Source organism: Mizuhopecten yessoensis, unplaced genomic scaffold, assembly GCF_002113885.1.
Source record: "Mizuhopecten yessoensis strain PY_sf001 unplaced genomic scaffold, ASM211388v2 scaffold716213, whole genome shotgun sequence".
NCBI lineage: Eukaryota > Metazoa > Mollusca > Bivalvia > Pectinida > Pectinidae > Mizuhopecten > Mizuhopecten yessoensis.
In genome coordinates, this window is record NW_018480004.1 from 1 (window position 1) to 11524 (window position 11524).

Consider the following 11524-nt stretch of genomic DNA (forward strand, 5'->3'; position numbering starts at 1 on the left):
TAAAATCAGTGACAACAAAACACACACATAATGAGCGTGATCACTTCCTTATCATCATCAGAGGTAAAATCAGTGACAACAAAACACACACACATAATGAGCGTGATCACTAACATTATAATCCTCAGAGGTAAAATCAGTAACAACAAAACACACACACAATGACATCGATGATACCAATACCACAATAAATGTTTAGAGTTATTTTGCTAAACGAAATAAATTGCCACTGACCTTCGCACGAAAACAGCCGAACGGTTAGAAATTGTATGGAAAGGGGAGATCATCCATTCGCGCCTTATCAAGTCCACCTGGTGCTTGTTCGTTTCTGCGGAACAACCGGTTTGTTCGTTTTTAAATGTAGCAATTTCGGGAATAAAATCTGGCTGACCTGCTAACGTTTATGCATGCCTTGCAAGACTTTGTCAAGGCTTACATAAAACCACAATAGATAACTAGGTCCGACCTTATTTCATAAACGAACACCTTGGGTCGACCGGTTCAACCGTTTAAACGAAAACGGCCCAGACAACCACAAGTTATTTCCCCGTCACACAAGAATATTGAATATTGCTAACATTTATCATATGATACTTTTATGTCTTCAATTAACAACAGGATGTGCGTTTTTATCATTTCTGACCCTGTGGGCAGTTATCATATTTTGTCTATGTAGCCTGGATATATTTCGGAAAGATTCTTTCTTATCTTCAGTCGCCATTCAATCGACAGACGATGAGCAATAATTACTGACTGACGGCATGCGTTATGCCAGAGGTTTATTTCAATCTATCAAACCCATCAATCTATCGACATCGCTGGTCAATACATAACATCGGTATTTTACATATTTACAAACATTTTTCAGGTTAACACCGCAGTATGTTCACCGGAACATTTGACCATGAGCTTGACAGGTTTAAAGGAGATCTGGAGGTGAAATACTTTTTTGTTTGTACGTTAGCGAATCTAAAAATACATCATCAAATTAAATGCCGTTTCCCTCGTTCGACAAATGAAACCAGCCGCCACCCGCTTTATTACCGGTTCATTTACTGGGAAGGTTTTTTGAAGAGCGTTGGTCTGTTGGAAAATAAAACACGCGCGTGCAAGGTCTATCGTCCAATAATCCATGGTTATTAACCGATGAAAAGAGTCGTTGCATCACAATCGTGGTAAAATGTTCTAGAATTATATTAACATTAAGTATGACTTTTCTATAATTGTATATCTATAGGTTGTTTATCTTTTTTGAATCACCATCATTATATCATTATGTGTACATATTGTTTAACTTTTTGTACCATAAGTTTATATATTTTAAATAAATTGTCATGTACCGTAAATGAATAGTATTTTCCCTGCTGCTTACACTTTCCATATGCTCCTTTTTCAATTGATAACAAAAAAGTTCAAATCAGGCTAAGGTCGCAAAGCCATGCATAGCTGCAGTTTATTAAATTAAGAAATGTGTACTATGTATTTAAAAGGAGAGGGTTTTCTGAAATACCAAAAATAAGGTTTTCAAACTACTGAGCTAACTACAATTGTGGTAATTCGATGGTTATAATAAAACAATATGTTCATATTCTTCTCTGCTATTAAAATAGTAGTGCTGATTGCAGTAATATCAGTCTACAAAAAAACTGCCATACAAATTTGTATTTATGAATAATTCACTGATTTTTCTGAATAACATAATGAGGACATATTATCTTTGATATGCATCGTCAATAAGTTTCAAATGCAATGCGTATAAAGCAGTATTGTCGGAAATGCCATCATCATATCGTGAAAACTACCTCCTCAATTAGGTGGAGAGGTGGCGATGCGTGTTTAATTGGCCTGGCAAAAACACGAATTGGATGTAATGGATGCCTTAATGACATTTTAATTCAGGCACAACTACAGGATGTTAAATTATGTACTCATTAAACAGCACATACATTCACGAACACGATCATCAAATTGGCGTAAATGTATCTTTCAGAGACCAAATCAATCCAGTACAATGAATAATTGTTGGATCCCGCCTACTCTGATCGCTAAGATTATAGACTGATTGATCACTGACCGGGAATAAATGTGATCGAAACAACAACGCAGAAATTCAAACCGGTAATATCCCGATTGCGTATACCTATATGAGAGCCCAGTATTATTTAAAATACCCAGAGGCGTATTTGTATCTAAAACAATATCAACGAATACGCCTCACTTTCTTAACTTGTATATCAGGATCAGCGAGCACTATATGTATGAATTATTTCTTAATCAGAAAGTTTATATGTTAATTTAATATAGTCAAATTTGAAAGTGGATCTTTTCCTGAATTTAAAACTATGTGTACAATTATGTTTCACCATCAGAAGCAAAACTGTCATGATCAACGAATCATTACCACAATAACTTCTATATTTTACCCCACTCATAATGTAATGGATATATCTTTGATTTTTGAACATGTACACACAGTCGGTTTCGGATTAAAATACGATTCTTTTTAATTTTGGCTCATTATCGCAGATCGCCGATCAATCTTCTTTTGACATGGGTGTGTCATGACCGTTTAGTTTATCACAGCAAACAAATCCCCAAACTCTCATTGGTTGTTCCGTGTGAGTTAGCATATCTACCTACATATTATCGATCCTTGATATTCTCAAAGACCGTTATCAGGTATGTGAGTGGGTTGGAGATTACTCTTGGGTTTATATGATGTTAATATTCTTTCATTTTTATACATATAATATCTTCTTTCTTAACAGTTGTCGCATCTGGCTAATACTGTTTTAGGGTTGTATTATGATGAAAAGTATTCAAATCATTAGCCATACCGTCGTTTGGAATATTTGTTTACGGACAAACCAAAGAAGTAGATACGTGTAGAATATCAGGAAAGCTTAATGTTCATTCACAGCCAACACATCAGGAATAGCGATCTGGTCAAACAACATTTGAGAGCAGCCTAATCAACGTTTGCATCCATCTAGGAAACAGAAATACTATGAGGGGAAACTAATATAGAAGCTAAACGCAACTTAAATACTAGCTATATGGACTTATTTCTTTCAAAATGAAATTATTAGCATGTTTTGAGATTTTCTTCATATCACTACCACTTTGCATACAGCAGGAGACAGACTTCAATCTACAGAGACTTGACATTTGTCATCATCTACTGCATTCATGTGCCAGTGGACCATCAAATATTTACTGTAGTTGCGACCGGATGTGTATTTACTATGATGATTGTTGTTTTGATGCGGCACCAATTACGGAAAAAATGGAAGATGCTAGTGAAGGAGCAATACATCACCAATATCTTGAGATGACAACTTGTGAATTCATTACTTTTAAAGAAAACGCTAACATAAGACAGGGAGTGTTTATGATTTCATCTTGTCCTGTGTCATGGAATGGTAGTATCGAAACCAGGCAAATATGTGAGCGGGACATAAAAAATGATATCCGTGACATGCTGCCCGTTCTTGATATCGAAACAAATTTAACGTTCAAAAACCGTCAGTGTGCAGAATGTCACCGAGTACAAGACTATATACCATGGTTATTGGAGATAACATGTCTTTCTGAAATGTTTTTTCCGTTACATTCCGTAATCGAGGTGTTGATGATGAAGATCCACAGTGATAAATGTAGATACCGCTTCATGCCACCTAAACATGCTACAGCTCCAATACATTACTGTTTCCAGGAATTCGACTATGTGATAATACCGGAACGTGTGCAAAACTCAAACTGCCAAAATCGTGTCCTGAAACCACTCCTGGTTGTTAAAAGTAACAGCAACTATTCCTTGTTCCGAAATTTACAATGTCTAATTGCAGGTTATGGTCCTACGTATCCGGAAGTTTTAAAAAATACATATTGTGCTGTACAAATAAAACACCAGTTTGGTTTGTTTAAAACCCATACTCTGAGCCGCCTGATTGATTTCTCCTCTATGCTTCGTATTCCAAGAAAAAAGATAAAATGCCAAGAGAATGAGATTCAGTTATCTGAAAAGGTAAGAAACGGGTGTTTATATTTGAAGAACTCTTCTTAAGTAATCACTTATTCTATCAATTATCGATAGAAATATTTTTAAGTTTCAAAACGACGTTTTGGTTTACAGAAAGGAATGTTTTTACCATTTCTTAAAGTAGAATTAAAAGACAATTAAAACATTCTGGGTTTAGACATTTTAGACGGTAATTGCAAACTTTTCTTTATAGTATAATGATAATTGTTCACATGATTTTATAAGAGAAGCCATTTTCTACTTTATTAAGCAAGGCAATATTATTTTTGCAGTTTTTATGCTTAATTGTCAAGATCTTATGAGATTTAAGTTCAAAAAGAATGTGATTCTTTAAACTTGTTATATTAAGTTCCATTTCTAGACATTTCATTTAAAAAATGTATTGTTTAATCAATAATAGTATAAGATTATCCACTATCAAATCAGCATCCTTAGAACTGAATTGTCCAAATATAAATTCCTGTTTGTCAAAATTCAAATCAATATTACTGGTTGCAAGCAATTGTTTTAGTTCTCTCAAAATTTCACATACTTTACCACAATCCCAAAATAGATGTTCAATTGTTTCTGGAAATCTTTTACAAAAAGTGCAAGTTGAATTTTGTTTTATTCCCAATTTTTTTAGGAGTGTGTTTGTAGTTAAGATTCTATGGTTAATTCGGTATTGAAGCCATCTTAGTTTAGTACTTTCAGTAGTTTTAAAAGGACATGCATAAATCTTTTCCCATAATTTGTCCTAAATGTTAAACACTGTAGACCATTTCCTTTGTAACGTGGGTTTTGTTTCATTTCGGCATAAAACAGCATAAATATCCTGTGCCCCTTTAGTCCTCCTTAATATAATATTAAGATTTAAAGGTATATTAGGTAAACAAATACTCTTTTCTTAAGCAAAGATTTCTTGTTTACTATTTATAAACTGTTTTATAGCTCTAATTATACAATGAAAAGTTAAAAAATTGGACCTTATATCATATCTATGTTGAAATTCTACAAAATTATAAAAAGAACCATCTTCTTTAATTACATCATATATAAAAAGCACTCCTTTTCTATACCACTCTTTACAGAAAATAAACTTATTGTTTATTTGGATATTGTGATTATACCATAAAGGATTTTCACATATTTTTTCGCTATATATACTGGACGATACTATTGTCTGATACCATGCTTCTAGAACGTTTTACCAAAATTTATTTTTACATTCTTCACACATAATTTTCAATTGATGAATTCCACAATTAGCTTAAGAGAACTTATCCATGTAGTTTTCATGAATAAAAGTCCAACTAAAATCTTCTTTACAGATCCTCCGTACCCACGTTGCCTTTATTGCTGTTATAAAAGACTTTAAATGAATCATTTTCAAACCACCATGTTCGTATGACTTAATTATAACATCACGTTTAACTTCATCAGGTTTTCCGCACCACAAAAAATTGTATAATATGTTATTTACTTTTTTTATATAAGAGTCATGTGGATTTGGAAGAGCTATAAAAAGATGATTAAATTGTGAAATTAGCAATGTTTTAATAATGGCTATCTTACCTATTGGAGTGAGATTTCTTCTATTCCATGAACTTATGAGAGGTTTAAGTTTAACAAGTTTCTTATCAAAGTTAATTTAACTACTCTATGTAAATCAACATCATATTCAATGCCTAGCAAATTAAAACGTGTACTTCCCCACAAAAGATTGTGCTCTGTTGTATATTTATTATTACTATATTTTTCACTGCCTATCCAGATTACCTAGGTCTTGGTGAAATTCATTTTAAGACCTGAAGTTCTGGCATTATAGTTAAGTTGTTGTAGCGTTACATTAAAGATTTTTCTGAACCGTCAAGGATAACAGACGTATCATCAGCAAACTGAGATAAAATAATTTCTTTGTTATTTACAACAATACCGCTGATATCTGAATTATTTCCTAAAAGAATCGATAAAATTTCAGCACATATGATAAAAATATATAAAGAAACAGGGTCCCCCTGACGACATCCACGCTCGATAGTGAAAAAAATGGATAAGTTCCCTCCTATGTTAACTGCAGAGCGTATACTTTTTTGAAAAATGTTGATCCAGTTAATAAGCCATGGTCCAAAATTGAAGAAATTTAAAGTGTTTGTAATAAAATTCCAAGACAAAAGCTTTTTCAAAATCAATTAACAATAGAAAACCAGGTATGTCATTTTCTTCAGTATAATGCATTAAATCATAAATTAAACGTGTATTTTCTCCAATATATCTACCTGGAATAAAACCAGTTTGACTGTTGCTAATTAGTTTAGTTATTACAGTTTTGAGTCTTTCTACTATCGTGCCGGATGCCATCTTATAAATAGCATTGAGAAGTGTGATGGGACGCCAATTTTTTAGTTTATTACGGGGTTTGTCGCCTTTTGGGATGCATGTTATAATTCCTTGTTTTTGAGTAACTGACAGTTCTGAAACTGAATAACCAAAATTGATTGACCTGACAATGAAATGCCCAAGTTGTTTCCAAAATACCTTAAAAAAGTCAACAGAGAAGCCGTCGGAACCATGACTTTTATTATCCTTTATTTTCATTAATGTTTTTGCCATTTAAGATATAGTTATTTGTCCTTCTAATGATACTGAGTCCAGGGGAGATAATTTAGGTATATCATATGGATCAAACAAGTCCTCTAAGTTTACATCCTGTATAGCAGTATTTCTTTTGTACAAATTTTCATAAAAAAAGTTTTGTTTCATTTATAATTTCTGTCTGTTCTCAAATCACTATACCATCATCTTTTTCTATCTTTGGAATAATTTTACTGGTGAAGTTGCTAGATTCTAGTCCACAAAAGTACCTAGTTGGCTTTTCTCCTTCAAATATCCATTTTGTTCGGGAACGTATCATTATGCTCATTAATTTGTGCTTTCTTAAGTTTTCTAGTTCTCTCTTTTTTATGTCAATATTATTCAACTCAACATTACTTGATGGTGCCCCCCTTTCTAGTTCCTGAATATCTTTAATTAACTTGTTTTGTTTCACTATATCACCAAGACCCTGGCAATTGGCAGATAGTAGTGTTACACCGTCCATGTGTGTTTTAAAATCACAATAGTCGTTGGTTTGCTAAATGGGAGAACACCAGGAATGGGGTCGGACATACATAAAACATATAAACACATATAGAAAATATAATTTTGAGAGATAATGGAACTAACACCCACCTTTCTACTATGATACGTTTCGTTCACTCTACCACAACCTCACGTCGCCATATATAAATTTAACAAAAGCTTCTGTGTGACAGTGATTGCAAGGTGCGTTCTATTAACCGTGCCTAAACTGTATACACATGTACTCGAATGTACATTTAAATTAATGCATCGTATTTATAACTAAGTCCAATACTAAACTATTCAATATTAGACTATATCCTATCTTCCATTTACATTTGGACATTTTGAAATATTCTAAGAAGTAATACATTTAACTAATATATAATATATCATATGGTGTGATTAAGGTGCATTCGATTAACCTTGTCCAAACTGTTCACACATATCCACTCGTATACATTTACTAAGTGTAATATTAAACTACATATCTTCCATTGATGTTTGGATATGTTAAGAGTTATCTAAGATATACTACGTTTAACTAATAAGTATATAATGTACCATGGTCGATTAGGGTTACTTGAATAGCATAACCTTGTTTGTAGCTCATTTACCATCACGTGCAAGTTACACTTCCTGTATACAACGTTAACGTGGTATGAAATACATAAGTACACATGTACAATAACACTCGACACGTTGACGGTGTATGTTTGTTCTTATATAAAACATATGATGTATTACGAATTTGTTCATTTTGCGTCAATTACACTTTTCTCGCACTCTTTTATGTTATATAATTATACCTTCATCCACACAAATAAACATTGCGTAAATTTACCTGGAAAAACAAGGCAAAAATATTCCTGTCATTAAGACAAGCACATACATTGGGCAGAGACATCTGTGTTTGCAAAATGCGTTCTGTAAAAAATAGACAAACATATCTTTGTGATTTCTGTAGATAAGACAGATTTTATTGATAAATGAAATAACACTCTATGTAATAGATGTTATAATTTGTTTTATCATATAGTTTCGTGTAGTAGTGGTGGCATCCACACGATATACACTTACATCGTTATTGCTTTCACTACTAGTCGATATTCCGGACTCGTACGTATGTATACTATACAGACTTACATTGGGTGCGTTCGAATTGGTCCAACTATGTACAAAATCCGTCTCACAAAATATCTTCCAATCACAGATGTATTTGCAAGCATAACATCCTAATGATAAACAAGTTTATTTACAATGAAATTTGAGGCATGTAAATGAAGATCAGCACACATTGGAATTAAAATCTAAATAGAAATCACTGGTGTAACGCTGCGCTTGGAGCATTACATGTGTATTTTTTAACAATATTTCCCATACTTGTTCTGTAATCATAGCCTGGATATTTTCTAGTTTTGATATTATTATTCACTTCATTATCGAATCATTTACTTTTTCTGATGTATACACACACACACACACATTGGTAAAGACTATACGAAGTAACTAGAATATATGTGAATAATTTCAGTATATATATAATTTATCACTCCTCCGCTCTTATTGTCTATCGTTGGAATGAAAAATTGGCGACAGGAGTGACAACTATTTTGAACGTAATGTCATCAACGAGATTACCAACTTGTTTTTACATGTTGAAAGACCTGTATACAAGTCTATGCATGGGTGGATTATATGGACTGTCTTGTCTGCAGAGAGCCTTGCGTATAGTTTACCATTGTCACTCCATTTATCACTGACCCGATAATCGAATGATAAACTATCCATCAAGTGTTGTTTTCCCGCGAAAGGTCATCCCTGATAACTTTACCCCTTCCTCTGAGCTTGTGACGTTTCTGGATACATTTTATTTTTGTACGGCGACACATAAATTTGACGATGATAGGTCTTGCTTTATTGGATCTGTACTTGCCCAACCTGTGAGCTACGTCAATATCTGTATTCTCGATATCCATGTTCAGATCGGATTTCAGGAAACTATGAATCTTCCGACACGTTTTTTCCATGTTCTCGTCTTGTTCGTCCGCCAGGCCGAACACTCGGACACTTGACTTCCTAGTGTACTGTTCGAGCTCGTTGATGTCATACCGAGCCTTCTCTGCAGTAAAGCTGACTTCAGCCACTGTATCTTCATTTCTCTCTACGTTTTCTTCCAGATACTCTATGCGTTTTGTCATAGCGTCGTTTGACATTTCGAGAGTGAAAACTCGGGACTCGATCTTTTCAACTTTTATATTTAACTCCTCAATGATATCCCTTTTCACTAATTCTCTAACCGTGTATATGTTAACTAAAATGCAGCCAACAATATATAGTGTTAATAGAATATCTATTGAAAGTTATAATTCTCCAACGAAAGATATTTAGAAGTACAGTTCATAGCAAAATGATTATAACATTAAAAGCTCAGATGTATATTTACTAGCCATTACCATTTGTTATACAAATAAATAGGACAGTTAAATTCAATAAATTATATGCGTGTCCATTGTTGCACTGTTACATTTGATATGATGTCATCAGTCCGCTTTCAAAATATCTGCACATTCAATTCCCCTCTTCTGACATATTTGTTTTTGTTTACATACGAGGCTGATTTAATGAGTTTATAAGGAGTAATAACAAAACAAATGCCATTTTTTTCAATTTTATTAAACTGATATATACCAATAAGGGGCTGAAGTACCAATTAAGCGACCGCATTGATCATATATACCCTACTGAGCTCGAAATCAAGAACATAACAGACCTTCTGCTTCTTCTACTTCAGCCATTAACTTCGATCTTTACTGACAACATAACTAACAGGAACGGCTTACACTTACTGTTCAGCTGTACAATAAGCGAGAAGATTTTGACCTTCCGAGCGTTAATTTTACCTTTCTTGGTAGCATCGTTCTTACATCCCAAGCTTATTCGGTATTGAAGAGTGACTGCCGTGATCAATTTCAAATGCTGATCAACAAATATGTGAACTGATTTTACTTATGTACAAGTAAAATAATACCATCAACACCTTTTTGTCGCAGTTTCTGGGTATGATATAAAAGTACAGGTTTGTATAATGATCATAAGTATTTGTTGCCTCTGCACGATCCCTAGCTGTGATACCATTCCATCACTTGGATTTAACGTACATGATGGGTGCCGTCGATGAAACAGAAAACTCTCACTCTCAGAAACGTATAGTTTGATCATCCTTCTTCTTTTTCAAGTGTCTCGTCGTGGAAATGTGTCCTTTGTTCGTATTTTCCGTTTTTTGGCGCTAGTTTCATCGATTTGAAAAGTAGTGGCACGAAAACAACTGAAAAAACAATTCGCCCCTGAAATGAGAAGTGTAACACATCTTTATTTCCACAGCATTTCCAAAAGTAGCAAACAGATTAATGAATCGTTTAATAAATATATATTATTTAAAGCATAACAAAGTTATAATCCTGATATTGTGTTTATTTCCCAACAGGTTGGTTGTCAGCGTTTGTACTGCCCCGCCTTCGCAGAGCCATCCGGCGGTGAATGTGTAAATATAACACACACAACGAACGGTGTTTTGTTGGATCTCTTGTTTGAAGCAAACAAAGAAATGGATGTGGGACGAAATATGTTTCTTAACTTTTATGACTTATTTGATTCTTTAATAAATATTTTGAGCAATGGTACAATTTTATCAGAAGGCTTTAATTCTGCGAATTCCAAATCAGGTCAAATTATTCTAGGAACATATTTGGAGACTAGAAATGCTTGTTCTATAATACGCATCGTTCTTCCATTGCAAAAAATAATACGCATTGATGCTTCCATTGACTCTAAAAGGTCGTTGATTGCCAGTTTTGTTAAAAACTACACTCGAACGGATTCAGATGGTAGCATTATAACACATGTAGGAAATATAGAAAATATGTCATGTAAGTCTAATATTTCTCTTAGTAACCCGTTATATTTAATGGACATGATTTCAGTTGACAATGATTTACCTTGTCCTGCAGTGAGGGTACAATACAGCGGAAACGAGTCTGACAGAAAAGGCTTCATCAGAGATGTGTTGAGTGAAGCATCAGATGAACATTCGTACTTCCATTTAAGTGGAAACATCATTTCACCATTGGACGTTGTATACGAGAACGGATATCATTATCTGTGTGTTGATGTGTTTTTATCGAAATATCAACGTGTTGATTATGAGTATGATCGTCTGGATGACTACAGAAGTATTATCAACACAGTGTGTACATCTATATCAATCATCTGTTTGGTATACTGCCTGGTGCAGAATTGTGCCATTCCAAGTTTGCGGGATGGTAAATCCGAGCTGTTAATCGTGTTGATAATCTTCCTAATATTCGCCCAGAGTTGCTTTTT